Below are 18231 nucleotides of genomic sequence, written 5' to 3' on the forward strand. Positions count from 1 at the left end.
ATCTCCTCGTAGTGTTGCTTCAACTTGTATTTTGTTTATATTTACTTAATTTCATTCATGCATTCGCACAACTATAAAATTTATAGTTGATAACATTAAAAGAAATATCAAACAAACCATTAATTTAGAGTTTTTCAAGAAGAGTAGTGAATCGAGGCTCTTGATTAGTTAGGAAAGAAAAAGATTATTGTGTTCATATAACTTTTAACATTTTAAGGTTTTGTAGGAGAGTGCCCTAAATCCATGATCCATTAGGTCTCTTTCGCATGCGATGATGGTACTATACACAGGAATTTGGTGAGACGGAATTGCGATGTCATTCACGTTCGTATCAACTAATTTGTGAGAGAGGAAAAGAGCATATTTCGAGAAGGAAAATGTTTGTTCGACAACGCCATTTTGACAATAATTTGACAACGACACATGTCGTTCTGTCATTTGTTGTTTTAAATGAATTTTTTAAAAAGTTGATATTTGTTTTTGAGGGCACTTTTGGAAGAAGAAGATTGCTGAAACTTGTTCGTGCTTTCATCTCTTACGAAAGTCTCTGTCTCTCTCAATCTCTTACGAAACTCTCTCTCTCTCTCAAGGATATCCATTCGAAACTCTGGCGCCACTGAAGTCCCCTTTCTTCGCCGTTGTTCGTTGGTGCTTGGATTCTCCATTCGAAAGTCACAGTCCACCATTCGAAACTCTCGCTCCGCCACCGAAGTCATCTTTGTTCACTGTTGTTCGTTGGTGCTTGGGTCCACCTATTCTTTGCAGGAAGTCCTTTGTCTCTGTGCGTCATTGAAGTCGTTGGAGGAAGTCTCGCTTGGAGCCACCGTTGGCATCTTTTCTCGAAAGGAGAGGTTTTTTCGCTGTCGCCGTTGTGCTTTTGGGTGTTGGGTGCGCTGATGACTTTCTCTGCTGCGTGTTTTTCTTTTTTAATACAAAGGTGTTTTGTATTCACACACTTTGTATTCGCACACTTTCATATAAGCTAGATGAGATCCATCACATTTTTGCCATATATTCAATGACCTAATGTATTCATTGGTGTAGGGAACACATCCATTCACATGGAACTCAGTCACTCATTCACAAGAAAGCAAAAAGTCAAAAACATTTTGCAATAACCACTATGGGAAGTAGTGTTTATCTAACTGGGGAGTACAGTTGAAATTTCTGTACAAATGAACCTTTTTCCTCTGGTAATCGATTACAAGACCTCTGTAATCGATTACCAGAGGAAAAATGGTCATTTGTACAAACACTTCAACTGTACTCCTCAACTAGATGAACACTACTCCCCAGGGTTATTTTTATGTCCTTGTGGGTGATTTCTTCCAGTTTTTGCATGGATGTCTCATGTTGCTAATCATTGATGGGAAGCTTAGAAAAACGTTGTTTTTGGGAAATTAACTACATCTACTAAAGTGGTCTAAAAATTATGAGTTAGTAATCATTTGAAAGATCTTTGAGTCTACATTCCAACAAAACAAGAATCAACTCATTTGGAGTTCGGTGGAGAAAGTTATAAGCAAAACAACCAGCAAAGGTCAGAGGTGGTAGAAATATATAAAACGTTAACTTTAAAGAATTAACTGCACCTACTCAGGTGTCCAAAAATTATAAATTAGTAGTCATTGGAAAGATGTTTGAGTCTAATTTCTAATAAAAAAAGAATAACATCATTTGGAGGTCTGTGGAAAAAGTTATGATTAAAATAGTCAGTAAAGGTCAAAGTTGACAGCATGGGTTATGCACCTCACCTCAATTGGAGAAAACCACCTAAATGGACATTTTTATTTTGAAGAAATCAATTACCTAACCTCATTATTGGTGCAGGGAGCTCACCGAATAACATTGAACTCACTCACCCATCTCAAAAAAGGAAAAATTCAACAAAAATAGAGAATGGGGAGCAATATTCATCTAGCTGGGTAGTACAGTTGAAGTTTCTGTACAAATTACCCTTTTTCCTCTGTAATCGATTACAGGGGTCTTGTAATCGATTACCAGAGGAAAAAGGGTAATTTGTACAAAAACTGCAACTGTACTCCCCATCTAGATGAACACTACTCCCCAACTCTGTTTTTCTGAACTTTGCTACTTGTTTTGTTCTTAACTTTCTCCACCGAACTCCAAATGACTTGATTCTTGTTTTGTTGGAATTTAGACTCAAAGAGATTTCCAACAAAACAAGAATCAACGCATTTGGAGTTCGGTGGAGAAAGTTATGAGCAAAACAACCAACAAAGGTTAGAGGTGGTAGAAATATATAAGACGTTAACTTTAAGGAATTAACTGCACCTACTCAGGTGTCCAAAAATTATAAATTAGTAGTCATTGAAAAGATATTTGAGTCTAATTTCTAATAAAAAAAAATCACATCATTTGGAGGTCTGTGGAAAAAATTATGATTAAAATAGTCAGCAAAGGTCAAAGTTGACAGCATGGGTTATGCACCTCACCTCAGTTGGAGAAAACCACCTAAATGAACATTTTTATTTTGAAGAAATCAATGACCTAACCTCATTATTGGTGCAGGGAGCTCACCGAATAACATTAAACTCACTCACCCATCTCAAAAAAGGAAAAATTCAACAAAAATAGAGAATGGGGAGCAGTGTTCATCTAGCTGGGGAGTACGGTTGAAGTTTTTGTACAAATTACCTTTTTTCCTCTGGTAATCAATTACAAGGGTCTTGTAATCGATTACCAGAGGAAAAAGGGTAATTTGTACACAAACTTCAACTGTACTCCCCAGCTAGATGAACACTGCTCCCCAACTCTGTTTTTCTGAACTTTGCTACTTGTTTTGTTCTTAACTTTCTCCACCGAACTCCAAATGACTTGATTCTTGTTTTGTTGGAATCTAGACTCAAAGAGCTTTCCAACAAAACAAGAATCAACGCATTTGGAGTTCGGTGGAGAAAGTTATGAGTAAAACAACCAACAAAGGTTAGAGGTGGTAGAAATATATAAGACGTTAACTTTAAGGAATTAACTGCACCTACTCAGGTGTCCAAAAATTATAAATTAGTAGTCATTGGAAAGATATTTGAGTCTACTTTCTAATAAAAAAAGAATCACATCATTTGGAGGTCTGTGGAAAAAGTTATGATTAAAATAGTCAGCAAAGGTCAAAGTTGACAGCATGGGTTATGCACCTCACCTCAATTGGAGAAAACCACCTATAGGTGTTTGAACCAAGGTAGTTCAAGTTCATGACAATTTTTGCACAACTCGTAGAGGAAGAAGTTATTAACTTCTGCAATCAATTTGATCGACAACCATCTTCTTAGATTACATTTCATTGTATACTGTTATGTATCTTTTCATTTCAAAACTTGTTGTTTTGTGAAATGTCATTACGTTTTTTTATTAATGTATGTGCTTTTTAATATTGTTATAATTTTTCATTACTCAATACCCTTCATTATTTCGTTTATATTTGTTTAGTATTGAAGTATTCCAACTTGAAGTGTTCCATTAATGATCCATCCATAAAACCTTCAAAAGACAGTCATAACGAATCCAAAATATTCCTGGGGAGTGATTAAGCCACGTCTGGGTAGCACTCTTCAACTTTCGGTACAAAAGAAGATTTTTCTACTGGTAAGCGATTACCAGCTCCCTGTAATCGATTACAACAACATCAGTTCTTTGTCAATGGTGTAGGAACTCACCTCTCAACCCAGAAACACCTTAACTTGGTCTTTCAATGATGACGAACAAACAACTGCAAAAATGGAGGAGGGAGAACACTGCTATGAAGAGAGAAGTTGAAATGAAATTCAAATCCCTAAAATGGAGAGAGAAGACAGTGATAAGGAGAGAAGATAGAGTTCGAAAACAAAGAGGGCAGTTTCGGAATCCAAACTTCAACCCATTCCAAATTAGATTTTAAATTAAAAAAAACATTCAAATTTGACCAATTAAAACTTGACACGTGGCGTTGTCAAATCTTTGTCAAATTCTCGTTGTTGGAATATCGCGATCCTTTGGAGAATAAGCTCAGTATTTCATCTCATCAAGGGTGAGAAGATTTGAGTGGTGAAATATACTTTTACGATTGTGTCCCTTCACGTACCTATAAAATTGTCAGAGTGAATTCACTTTCCTTTTGTTATGAGCTTTGTGGGTATGTAGTAAAAAAACAGTAATATAGATAGATATTCTTGTTTTGTGCGTGTATATATACATATATATATATATATATATATATATATATATATAAATATAATAAATAATAATAACTATAAAAGGTAAAAAAAGTTAAATAATAATAATAATAGTAATAATAACTATAAAAATAGAAAACTACATGACTAAATTATATTCTTAAGAAAATAATATTCAAATAAAAAAAATTAAATTTCCTAAAAAAAAATTATTTTAATTAGTTTATTAAATTTTTTTTACTATTTAAAATAATTTTTACTAAAAAATATTTTATTCATAAATATCATTTTATACTACTATTACATCACTGAAATATCCAACGCAAACTTAGAAAAGCTAATGTTAGAGGCACATGAGAGAAAAATCAATTGAGTTGACAGACAGATATAGAGAATAGTTATTTTGAGCAACTTGTTATAGCTGGCCATGGTCCATACTAGTTTTTGTCCAAGCCCAACCCACTTTATTTAACTGAAAACTAAGCCTAACAAATCAGTTGGTACCATTCATTTTAAGAGGGTTACTCCTTACACCACCCTAGATTGCGTTATTACATTTTTTTTAAATTTCAAAATTAATTTTTATATTTTAAAAATTCCTGCATCCCACTTCTATTCTTCAACGGATGTCGACATCCGCTAAAGAAAAAATTCTTCAACAGATATGTTACATCCATTAACGGATGTATCCACATCCGTTTAAGCTTAATATTTTCTTTTTTAGTTTTTAATTTATTAATTTATTATATTAATAATAATTATTTAATTAAATAAAATAAAATTAACTTACGTAATATATTATAAAAAACAAAAAAATTTAAATAATGTATAAATTAAATAAAATAAAATATTTAAATAAACTAAAAGTTAGAAAATAAGAAAACATAAATGGATGTGGCCATTAACGAACGTGACATATTTGTTGAATATAATTAACTAAAACTATTACAATTTAATTAAATTAATAATAATTATTTAATTAAATAAAATAAAATTAATTTTCGTAATATATTATAAAAAAATAAAAAATTTAAATAATTTATAAATTAATTAAAATATAATATTTAAATAAACTAAAAATTAAAAAAAAAAAATACTTAAACGGATGTGACACATCCGTGAACGAATGTGACACATCTAATGATTCTAATTAATTAAATTTTTTTATAATTTAATTAAATTAATAATAATTATTAAATTAAATAAAATAAATTAATTTATTACGTAATTATATATAAATTAATTTTATTTTATTTAATAAAATAATTATTATTAATTTAATTTATGTATTATTATTTAATTAATTATTTAAATATTTTTATATAATTACTTAATCAGATGTGTCACATTGTTACATCCGTTAAGGTTTTTTTTTAGTTTTTAATTTATTAATTTATTGTATTTTAAATTAATATATAAATATTATTTAAATTTTTTTATATTTTAAATTAATTTATAAAATATTTAATTTTTTTTGTTTTTTATAATATATTACGAAAATAAAAAATATTATTAAAATAAAAATAATAAACTAAAATATAAAAAAAAAGTCAAAATATATAAATGGATGTCAACATATCCGTTGAAGGTGAAATGGATGTTGACATCCGTTTTATATAATAATAAATTGGATACGGGATGGTGCAGAAAACATTTGCTGGTGGAAAGAGCAACACTCTCAATTTAATGGCCCTATATATGAAACTACCAACCATATTGCCTACTAATCAATATGTCCTTTTAAAATAAAAATTAAAAAAAATATGTTTAAAGTTTTGATTATATAAGTTTTAAGATTTAACATTGAAACAATTGAAATATATTATTGGCAATGCTAATTTATTTTAAAAAATTTAAATTCTTTAGACTAAATTATTTATACATTTACATTACTTTTTATAAAATAACAATATAGTTTTCAATGAGTCAATCCGTCAGACGAGACAAATTAAATTCTGTAACTAATTTTTATCGACGAAACGGATCTAAATAATTAGACTTGTTCATTTTGAAATTTCTGATATAGAAATAACTTTATGTTCAAAAATTAGTGACGGCTAAAGAAAAAAAAAAGGGGGAAGAATTATGCTTATAATTTTTTATTGCTTTTTTCCTTTTTGATGGATAATTCTATTTGCTCGTTTTTCGCCATTTGTTATCCTTTTTATATTTTGAAAAATCAGTTTTGGGAATATATAAAATAATTTTGTACATTAATTTTCAACTTTTGAGAAGAGCGAAGAAGGGGGAACATAACAGAATTATTGAAAATATTTAATAGGTGTTGACGAAAGGAACTGTGGTATTGGCCTCAGTCTAATTATTACACTATATCTGTACATTTCTCTATTCTAAGCACAAGCCAGATGCACAAATGTGACATGTAATCAGAGTTTGTGTAGGCACAAATAAATTAATCAGTATCAAATTAATTAAAGTTAGTTTATACTTAAATAAAAAATTGTGATTAGTACGTAACACAAAAATTAATCAGTATGAGTAGATGTCGAGTTTGGCTTTTCCCTGACAAAAGAGGGACCTAAATGATGCGAATTGGAATGCTAAAGCACACAACTTAACATGGAAATCAGATACAAGTCATTTCTAAATTTTCAAGTGGTGACACCAAAAAATTTATAAGTGTGAACTTGTCGTGGGCCTACAAAATTTAGGTTCAACAATCCCATGGTCACTTCAATTCATGTGGGGCACCCACTAAACTTTAAGACACGAAAACGAAATTTATAAATGCTTTGTTAAGTGTGGTATTTGCTTGAAGGGATAGGCGTAAAATATTTGTGGGTTTAGGGTTACTATATCGTTGTAGATGTGTGATGAATGAGATGGTTGTAGGACGTGTGGTAGGGTGACAGCCCTAAAAGTGGATGATGATTGGAATCTTAGTGGCGTGGGCTGTGGGAAGGAGCTTGACAAGTATCTAAACAAAGCAACAAAAAGAAATGATTCATTCATATTCAAGAGAGTTGACTCGTAGCCATAGCCCACACCTTCGTTCTTCTCTTACGTTACGTTAACTGTTAGAATAAATGTGCCTGTGACCTCATCATCCCATTAATTAACCAATGACTTAGCATGCCACTCTCTCTTTGCCTTAGAGGTCATTGTTTCTTTCTCAGTACGACAAAACCTTCCACGTCCACTCTGCAACATATATATCTCCATATTCTTTTCTTTCCTTCCAACTTTTATTACAAAAATACTATGAAATTAATCCTATGTCGTATTTTTGGTTTCAATTAACAATTGTATAAAGATAAAGGTATGGGAGATGTTGCAGAATGTTGAAAATGTATTAGGGCAACGATGTTTATGTTTGGTTGGAAACAGTGAAAGGTTTATTTGTGGAACTGTGTTATCCTTACAGAAGAAAGTCGAAAGTGGTAGAGTAATCACTGTGCTATAAATTGACTCATGCGTTGTCAATTGTCAAATTTAGCAACTTGTAGAGGCGATGTCATCATCTTTGTCCCTCTATTTCCCTATATATGCCAAGCAATTGTGACTCGCAATAATATAGGTGTAGCTATAACTAGTTATGATTTTTTTGTGTTGTAGTCCCTACGTCTTTTATAGCCAGATTATCATATTAAATTCCTGTGCCGGCAAATTATTAAAATTTTCAAGATAAAATCATAATTTGTGGCTGCTAACATAAATAATATTTCTTCAATACTGGTTCAACATTATTTTTAAGAACTTACTTGTACATGTAATATATCATACAGTAATAAAAAAAACAAGTATTTTAGGGTGTATTCATTTTACAAGATTGATTTAGGGAGGGTGAGTGAATAAATTTGAAGGGGTTTGAAGGTGAATTGATTGTTGGTGGATTTGGAGGTGATTGAGGGTGAATTTAGAAGTAAAGTTTGTGAAAATTAGTATAAGATTTGATCGATGTGACATAAAAAAAATTATTTTATTAATAAAAATTGAAGATTTCCAAAATGTCCCTAGTTATTAAAGTAATATAAAATGATAATGGTTAATGTTATCACTAGTGCAGTCAAAGGAAATGACAGCGTTTATTTTTGCCCACAAACAGTGGTTCCTCAACCGAGGCATATACAGGCGAGACAAAACGTCTACCCCTTTTTGCCTCGGTTGTAAACCAAGACAAAAAGCGGTAGGATTTCGCCTCGATTCCTGCTGAACTGAGGCAATATCTCGGATTCTACTGCCTCGGTTGTGACTTGAACCGAAGCAATAGAGTGGTTTTTAGGCAGTAGAGCTGCAACTACAGAAAATGTTCTAGGAAGTTGGTTGTTAAAAGCAGAAAGAACTGAAGCAGGCTTATCTCCATTGTTCTTCTAATAATGCACCACACCTTTCGAGAACACAAAGATTTCACCTTTCTTAATGGACTTTGAGATGAGCTTATTGGCTATGGAGATTTCCCTTCCGCCACCACGAAATTCCTTTCCCTGAACAAATCCGGCAAGGAACCCTCGTACCGGACCACGATGTCAGTGATCAGATCAGTGATGACGAACTCCACCTCCAGCTTCGACGCCAGGTAAACCATGTTGCCTTTGAGAACCAAGCCTCCCAACCGCTTGATCTCCTTCGTGAACAGTTTCACGATCCCTTCCGCCACCACGAAATGTCTTTCCCTGAACAAATCCGGCAAGGAACCCTCGTATCGGACCACGATGTCAGTGATCAGATCGGTGATGACGAACTCCACCTCCAGCGTCGACGCCGGGTAAACCACGCTGCCTTCGAGAACCAAGCCTCTCAACCGCTTGATATCCTCCATGAACGGTTTCACGATCCCTTCCGCCACCACGAAATGCCTTTCCCTAAACAAATTCGATAAGGAACCCTCGTACTGGACCACGATGTCAGTGATTAGATCGGTGGTGACAAACTCCACCTCCGGCTTTGATGCCGGGTAAACCACACTGCCTTCGAGAACCAAGCCTTCCAACCGGAACCGCGCCTTGGAGGGATTGGTCACGAACTTTTCAAGCGCGTTTGTGGGAGTGATGTAGAACACCAACTGGTCTTGAAAGTTGTTGAGCACGATCACCACAAACCCTGTGAGGCGACGAGGGGTTGGAATGGAGGGCGGAGGAGGGAAGAGGGGAGGAGTGAGGCGGTGCGAAGAAGATGAGATCTGAATCGGAGTGCGAGTGACAAAGCCATTTGCCTTGGTAAAGTGAAAGGGAGTAATGAATGGTTGTTGGGTTTAGGATTCTGAATCAGACTAAGTCGCCACCATGGCTGAAGCTGAAATCTTTGAGATGAATTAGAATAAGCTGCCGCCATCGCATGGTGAAGAGAAAAAAAATGGAGATACCCAAGGCTCCCGAGAAAGGATACCTAAGGCCAAGGAGACCTAAGTTTACAGAACCTTTCTACCTCGGTTGGTTAGAGAACCGAGACAGTAGAGTAATTTCAAAAAGTTATAAGTTGAATAACCAGTTTTAGGTGGAAAGTGTCAGAACATTACGCCTCGATTTGGCTTTTAACCGAGGTAATTTGGCTTTTATGCTTCGGTTCCCTTACAACTGAGGCATATAAGTTCGTTCAAATTGCAAAAATGCCACCACGTTTACATATGCTTCGGTTTTCCAAAAACTGAGACGTATGACCTGCGTTCTTAACCCCATTTTGCACTAGTATATATATAATTGTAAAAATGTTTATAAAGAGAAAAAAAAATAAAAATTAATTTTTAAAATGTAAAAAAATAGTAATTTAGTAAATTGACATAATTATTTTTAAAAAATATTTTTTTAATATAATTTAATGCCAAGTGGTTTGATTTTTTTTATTATTAAGGTGAAATTTAATATTATGATAAAACACATAGTTAACCGAAGTTACAATATTACATGACAAAAAAAGTGCAAACATAATAAGATACAGATAAATTTCTCATAGTTTATGATGAAGTTGCTTCGGTTAGGTATGTAAACAATCTATTCAAACGATATTGACATCCCTATTAGACGTCTTGTATGGGATGAATGAAAAGACAGAAACTCGAAGCACCATCTGAATATGTTATCATCTTGAATGTTCATAGTCCTTAATAAGTTATCAATTTTTTCTGAAGTATGATTAGATGAATGAGTCATGGTTGTTAACAACACATTTTGATGCTCCATGGCTTGTAGTTGTCGTTGAACAATTACACATAGTCTTCTTTTGTTTTAGTATTTTTCTTTTCCAATTTATCAATTATTCGAGAATCCATTTGATTTGTAATTCATTAAGGTGACACTCACAATAAATAATAGTATGATAACGGTTGTGAAAACAAGTAGAATTGAAATATAGATAATGTAAGAAATCAAAGAATAAGTTAATGTAATATAATAAGTCATGTAATAAGTCATGTAATAAGTCATCGAATAGTAAAAAACTTAATGTAATAAGTCATCTAAATTGTGCAGAATTAAGTTAACATCATGGTTGAGGTTAGCGAATTTTTGGTTCATGTCAAGGAATAAATTGGCCAACATGTTTTACTTATGTAATTATAGTCTATCTATGTAGTTATTTCATATATTTGCACTAGTGAATAAAGATAATGACATTATATATAAGAAAGAAAATAAGTTGGGAATATTTTGTGAAGGAAAAATGACACTCTTATTTATAGAAGATTGAGATATGAGTAACATATTTATGAAAACTAAAGTAACTTTACATAAATATGAGGACATAATGTAATTAATCTTATTATTATGTAGCAAAAAGAAAAAAGAAAATATAAGAGTAAGAAAAAGAGTGGGGTGGAATTAGTAAGATTTTAAAATGAAACATACTTAAAAAGTTACAATAAGACCTAATATTAAGTCTTGAGTTTTTGTGCACAAACTCTATAAATCTTGTTATCTACTTTGAAGATATAAGTGTATGTTGAAATATGAGTGAGCTAGATAACACTAGATTTTTTCCTAATGGAATATAACAAAAATTATAATAATCCTCGCATATTATAGAAGGTGGAAAAAGAAGAATAAAAAAACTGAGTCTTATATAAGAGGTATTATGTCAAAGCTAGTATGATAAATTATACGAAACAATCAATTATGGATTAAGAACATTTAACATCATGTGGTTGGTGTAGTAAACTATACATACTTCAAAACACTTAACATGTCCTTAATAAATTATAATATAAACGCACAATTTTATTGTGTTCAATGTGTTAGCTTTCTAAGTCATGTGTCTAATATTTATAAATCCTATAAAGAAGGAATACTTGTCACTAATATTAATGAGTGTTATAAAAAAGGAATACATTGTCACTGGCAGAGGCCATGGGTGATATGAGGTGCATAGTGACGAGCTGCAATTGGTGTGGACATAGCTCATTAGAGGAAGGACAAAGGGAGGAGAGAACATAAGGAGTGCATGGAGGAGGAAAGCAAAGTTGTAGAGGAAAGAAATATGCTGAGGAAAATTAAACACTACTTTCTATATTAGCTCTAGTTCCAATCAGTATAAAAAGTTTTTATAATTTATTTCAAAATTGCTATAACATCACTTTTTATAATGATTCTAGGTCAATCAATATAAAAAGTTTGTATTTGATTATAAAATTGTCACTGTGATACTTTTTATATCGATTATATGTATATAGAAAACCTCATTTTATTTATAATTTTATCGTGCATTACTTATTATGACAAATAAATTATAATTATTATAAAAAAGTGACTTTTGTACCAATGTATAATTTACTTTATGATTTTAGTAATTATGTTTTATTGTAACAATATATAAATAATACATTGAATTTGTTTACTTTTATTATCGTAGAAATATGGACATAAATATTTCATATCAACGTGAATAAAAATAAATAAGCACCCAAGATAAATATATCACTATTTTATTTTGAGGAGCACAAGAAAGCGGCCTAGACAGAATTTCACTAGAAATGTATGATACATAACTTGCTTACAAATAATAAATTTATATATTTAGATTATTTTTTATATAGAATATCATTGAAAAGGGCACCAAATAAAAGAAGGCTTGCAGTATGGTATAATATGCTGATAAAATATATAAATGCTTCAGATAATATAAATAAAATTACAAAAAATAATTAAAAAAACATGAGTATGTACACACCAAAACAATTACTATAAATTAACATTTGTAATTATATCATCAATGACTTTAAAATGGTGTATTTTATGAAGCAGGGAAAGTGATAGTGTGCAAACATGATGATATATATGAGTACAATCATTAAACAGATATTGGTACACAATAATTTTCTATGATAACCATATTTGTATACATTTCTTTCTAAAGTTGATCATATCGATCTCTTTTTTTGTAAAAGTCGATTGACAGTATAATCAAATTGACTTAAAAACAATAAGAATGACTTATATTATTCAAAACTTATCTTTAGCTTTTTCATTCATACAAAAGAATCTTGCCTACCCAATATTTTTGGGTAAAGTTTACATTAACATACCACCAAGACTTATATTCATTTTTACATAATAAAAGAAAATGGAAAGGGAGAAGGGGACATACAGATTTTTTGGATGTTAGGTTTTCCAAGGCTACATTATAACTTGATTTTGTATTCATTTTGTGCTACTATCATTTTTGTACTTATCCTCCAAGTCAACATCAATATTTGTTAACAACCACAATAACTAAAAAAAAACATTTCATATTTATTCTATTGACAATTAAATATTTTCATCAACTTAGAATAACAGTTTTTGCTACCTTATTCTAAACCTATTGCCATTAAATGTCCTAAAAAGAATCTTTTTCCTATTGAAATATTATAGTTGGTTGATCTAAGCTCTAATCAATATATTGTTGAACTGATTATTCATGAGCATACCAATCAACTTGCATTCAGTGCAAACTGCACTCAGCATTATTTTTAGTTCTGATCCATTCCGCAAGCGTGAGCGTGGGGTACAGAATAAGTACTTGGAAGCCTTTTGATCTTACAAAACCATATGCAATTGATTGGTTACTTTGTCATTTATATGACATATCATTCCTATATCATAATTTTTTTTTTCTTCTTGAATAATTAATATCCAAACTAACCTTTCCTCCTCCTTTTTATTTTTTATTTTTTTTCTCGTTTTGTGAAAAACCCGACTTCATCGAACGTTGCTGCTGTAACTATTTTCGTAATAACAACATGCGACGCAGCTACTTATGTACTTTTGTATCATAACAAGAAAACAGAAATTTTGGACCTTACAACAACCATAACGACAAAACATAAGAACAAAAATAAAAATGAAATATGTTGGAAATACAACTCAGTATAAGTCTCACGTTTAAGAAAGTGAAGCATTATATAAACGTAAAGATTTATTAATTTATTATTTTAAAGTTTTAAGTAGAAAATAGTATTAATCTTTTATGTAATTAAATTTAAATATAATTGGTGTTCTATTTTTTTTCAATGAATCTCGTTCCTTGATAAAAACCCGATAAAAGAAAACATATTTAAAACAAAGCATATTTTTAACCTCTCCATGAAATTTGTTGTTCCTTTGTCCCAAAAGCTGATCCCAACAGAAACTTGTTTCAAAATCTTAAATTAAGTATTCATGTGAAGTCTTGAACTGCTTTGAAGAAATTTGTGGAGGCTGAAATGGCAATTGATAAGAGTTTTGTGGAAAGTTAAGATTAATAATTGTTGGATATATTGTGACGACAAAGTTGTGAAAGCAGCAGTAACGAGTGGAGTGTAGTTTGAGTTGCGTGCTTGAATTGCTTGAATGATTTAATGTCTTTGGGGCCAATATGTGGGAGGAGTCCCACCAAAGGAGTTGTTGGGCCAAGCAAATGCATGATAGTTACTCGCCTTCTTATCCACTTCAGTATACATTTTCTTTCTTTATATCCATTCTAAACTTCTTTCAACTACTTGTTTGTTTGCAAATATATAAATTATTCTCTACTAACCTCAATACCATCCCAAGAAACAACTTCTGTCCACATCTCCATTTCTTCACCAAAAAAAAAAAATCTCTGTTCCACAACTTTCTATACTTGTCTCCAATATGATTAATGCTACAACGTTAACATATATTCATTATGACAAATAATTAAATTCTATCCGAAATAATATCTTATATTCAAGTTATTTGGAGATTCCTGGATGTTAGTTTAATTAAGGTAGATATGGATGGTGCAGTTTGTAGGATTCTTGACTTTGGAACATCTTGATTTACTTATGGATAATACGGGTAAATATATTTAGAGTTGTTGTTTTTTTTTTTTTTGCTTTTTCTTAAGGATACGAAACTCTTTATATGTTGAAATTATACAAGTTGTTCTTGTCATTGAACATGTTAATGAGGTTGGTTACTTAAGCGAAATTCAACAACGTAAAAACAAGGTGGTTCTATCAAGATTTGTATTATTTCCTCAAAAAGAAAGATTTATCTCGTTCTCATTTTCACTTAAGAATGAAATAATGTCATCGATACAATTTAAACTTTAACCAGAAAAACCAAAATCAAACCAAATCAAATATTCCAACAATTTTTAACATCGATATAAAACATCAATTTTCTATCTTCTACATGTTATAATATTCTTAAAACAAACCAATCCAAATATGCATTTCATTAGGCACTAATCCTATACTAAATGATTAATCCAATTCTTCAAAGTTTGATTAACTCTATAATGCACAAACATATGATTTTTCATCCAATTTTAACTCTGAACCAACTACGTATGGAATCCAAAATCTTCCGAAATAAACGGAAATGATAACTTCCCTTACCTAAATTCTTGTGTTTTGTAACCAATTGCCCCAAAAACTTAGAAAAGATAAACAAGTCCTACCTTATTCCATATTCACAAACCAAACAAACATGGTCTAGCAAAGATTCATTCATTCGACTTTGATCTTCCTTAAGGTAACAGAACCTTTGTGTGCAACCAAATCAAGAAAAATAAATTTGAGATGTAAGAAAAATGAAAACCCTACTTTTATTGAAATTCCAATTATCTGTCAAAATTAATCATCACTTCACCACCTTCTTTCTCACTAACACCCTCCTCTTATCAAGAAAAGGACGAGAATCAACTTTAGAAAGTCAAAGAAAATTTAGAAAAATAAAAGATAAAAATAACTAAATAGTTACAAATAATTTATATATTCAAAATAAATAAAACTTTAACCTTTATTTCCTTTTTAAAATAAATATCTCTATTAAACTAAAACTGAATCTCATACATAACAAGAAGCAAGACGGTGATAAATTGATCATAAATAAAAACATTTAATTATATACTTAAATTAAAGTTATATTTTAAAAATTTTAAAAATATACTTTTATTACATTACTTTATAATTTATTATCGAAGATAATAGTTCTCATGTTTTTGGAAGAAGAAAAGTACTTTACTTTAGATGTATACAAGTAAATAGACTAAAATATAATTTTGCTAAAATATAAAGAAAAAAATAGTATAATACACTACTATCTTAAAAAAATTAGTGTATATATATATATATATATATATATATATATATATATATATATATATATATATAATGCTACATCAGACATTAACTAACTCAATAATACGTCTAACTACACATGAACCCAGTTGCGGATGGAATTAAACTAAAGAAGGAAGAAGATGCAACCTAACCATAGAATAATATAAAGGGGTTTATCATAATGAATTATGAAACACTCAACGAAGCGTCCGCATCATGTTGATGCTCACAATAAGCATCTGGGATATAGAATATTGATTTTGGCTCTTGTTAATTGCTTTTAATTAATCAGTGGAGAAGTTCAAAGAAATTTTTCAATGATACAGAACTGTGTATATATAATGTCAGAAACGTGTCATGGAAAATGACTACACCGAGGATTTTCAAATATGCACGCAGTTTTGATAGTAATATATGTATATAGTAAAGTGAGTGTTGTTGGCAACCTGAAACAAGATGAACCAATCATAGCTAGAAAACACAAAGTAGGGTCCCACACAAGGATGATGAAGAAGTGTGTGTATATATAATATAAGATAATGGTGTGGCCATGAAAGAGGCTTTCTTTTGTTTTGTTTTGTTTTGCATTAGCCACCATCATGATCATCTTCATATTTTAAGAGTTAGTAAATGAATGACATCATGGCTTAAGCAATTTGATTAAGTAGTAGAACCCACCTTAAAAAATGATGTCTTTATCTTTTAAGCAAGGGTGCCTATTTGGGTAGAGAAATGCAATTCCATGTCATATCTCAAAGTATTTTTCTTTCTAATGGAAAAAGAAGACAAAAGGTTATGGGGGTGTAAATAAATTGTATAAAGATGGGGAACACTTTTAAGAGAGAGAGAGAAAAAAAAGGTTAGATTATGATCCTAATAGTAGTAGGGAAGTGTAGAAGGTGGATTGTGAGATATACAAATATCCATCAACCCACTACTTTGGTAGTCTAATAATGTGCTCTTTTACAAGGCTGCCAACACATACTTGGTAGAAAAAGGAAAAATAATTGGAGTGGAGATTATTCTTGGCATATGCCACATAATGTGAAATGCTTTCATTTTTCATTATTTGCAGCTTCTTTTTTTGGGCACATCCACAATGATCAGGGAATATTTCTTCCATGATTTAACTTTTAATTCGTTTTCTAACCACACTTCCTCTTATATTCACCATTCTTCATATTTTACTATTTCTTCCAATGTCAAGTTTGTTAAAGTAACATCATTGGACTTAGTGACTCCATTCAAAGTATTCTTATTTTTTGAGTCTCCTGGCTTTATAATAATTTTACTTTTAAAAAACGTTTTAAGTGATGTGAAACTTTTAAAAATATTAAGACACAAAGAATTCCTTACTTCATTTACAGTATAATTTATGGATGCGGTTTCTCTTTCACAAATAAATATTAGGAAAAAGAATTACTCAGTTTCATTATAAATTTTTTTTATTACATTAGAAAATATATGGATAGAATATATGTCTAAAATTTATCATTAATGTCAAATTTGTAAAAATTAAAAAAAAAACATTTTAGAAGCTACGATGATTTTAAAATAATGAGATCCAATTATTTTAATATTAAATTATTTTAATATAAATTAGTTTCATAAATATGTTATCATTCCATAAACTATTTTTCTAAAGTTCTCTTACTTCTGTCTTAGGATTCTTTCACTATACTCGTTTGATTGAATAATTGAGATTGTAAGATTAATCATTGCATTAAGCTCTTATATTTAGACCGATCAATTTATTTGTTTGAGTAAGTTGAGTTTCAATCATTTTCCTTGATCTTTTCTACTATCTGTTGCATATGAGCCTCGTTATATTTGCATGTCTATTGGGGGTCATTAGTTTGAGTCTTTATTGATAAGTGGTCATTATGGTGTGTCCTAATCATGTTTTTGTTGTTCAATGAGCATATAGGATTTTTTGTGCATTTAGAGTTATTTGGTCATCTTTCAAGTAAGGAAAACTAATTGCTTTGTTTTAAAATTATAAATGTGATGAATATGTTGAATTGTATGTTTGGTTGATATGAGTATGCTGAATTGCTAATTTGGTGTTTAAGCTACTGAAATCTGAATGTGTTATCATGTTGTGTGTTTGTTTTATCTGAATTGGTGATGAATTGAAGAACTTAGGATATAATCATCTCAACAAGTTAGTATGCATTCCTACATTGAAAATTGTTTTTGGACCAAGCATTAAGTAGGGAATACCAATTTGAACGTCTGAATAAGTTTTTTTTTTCCTCAAATCATAGAATTGAACATGTTGTTTTTTGGTATGACATTGATCGGTGACAAATTGGCACTGAGTGCCAGTTCCTTGTATGAGTCTGAAAGCATTTTAGCTCTAGACTACTGAGTGTAGGTTTGTATCGTTGAGCACGCATATTTGCGAATGCTGTAGCGTTGAGCAGTGACATGGCACCACTGAGTGTCATTTTTCACTATAGGTGTGGAACCATTTTAATTTCAAGTCACTAAGCGAAAAAATGGTGTTGTTGTTCGAGCCATTTTGCAAGAAGAATGACGCTCAGCGCTAGAGCTATGCTG

This window comes from Vigna angularis, chromosome 1, assembly GCF_016808095.1.
Source record: "Vigna angularis cultivar LongXiaoDou No.4 chromosome 1, ASM1680809v1, whole genome shotgun sequence".
Classification (NCBI taxonomy): Eukaryota; Viridiplantae; Streptophyta; class Magnoliopsida; order Fabales; family Fabaceae; genus Vigna; species Vigna angularis.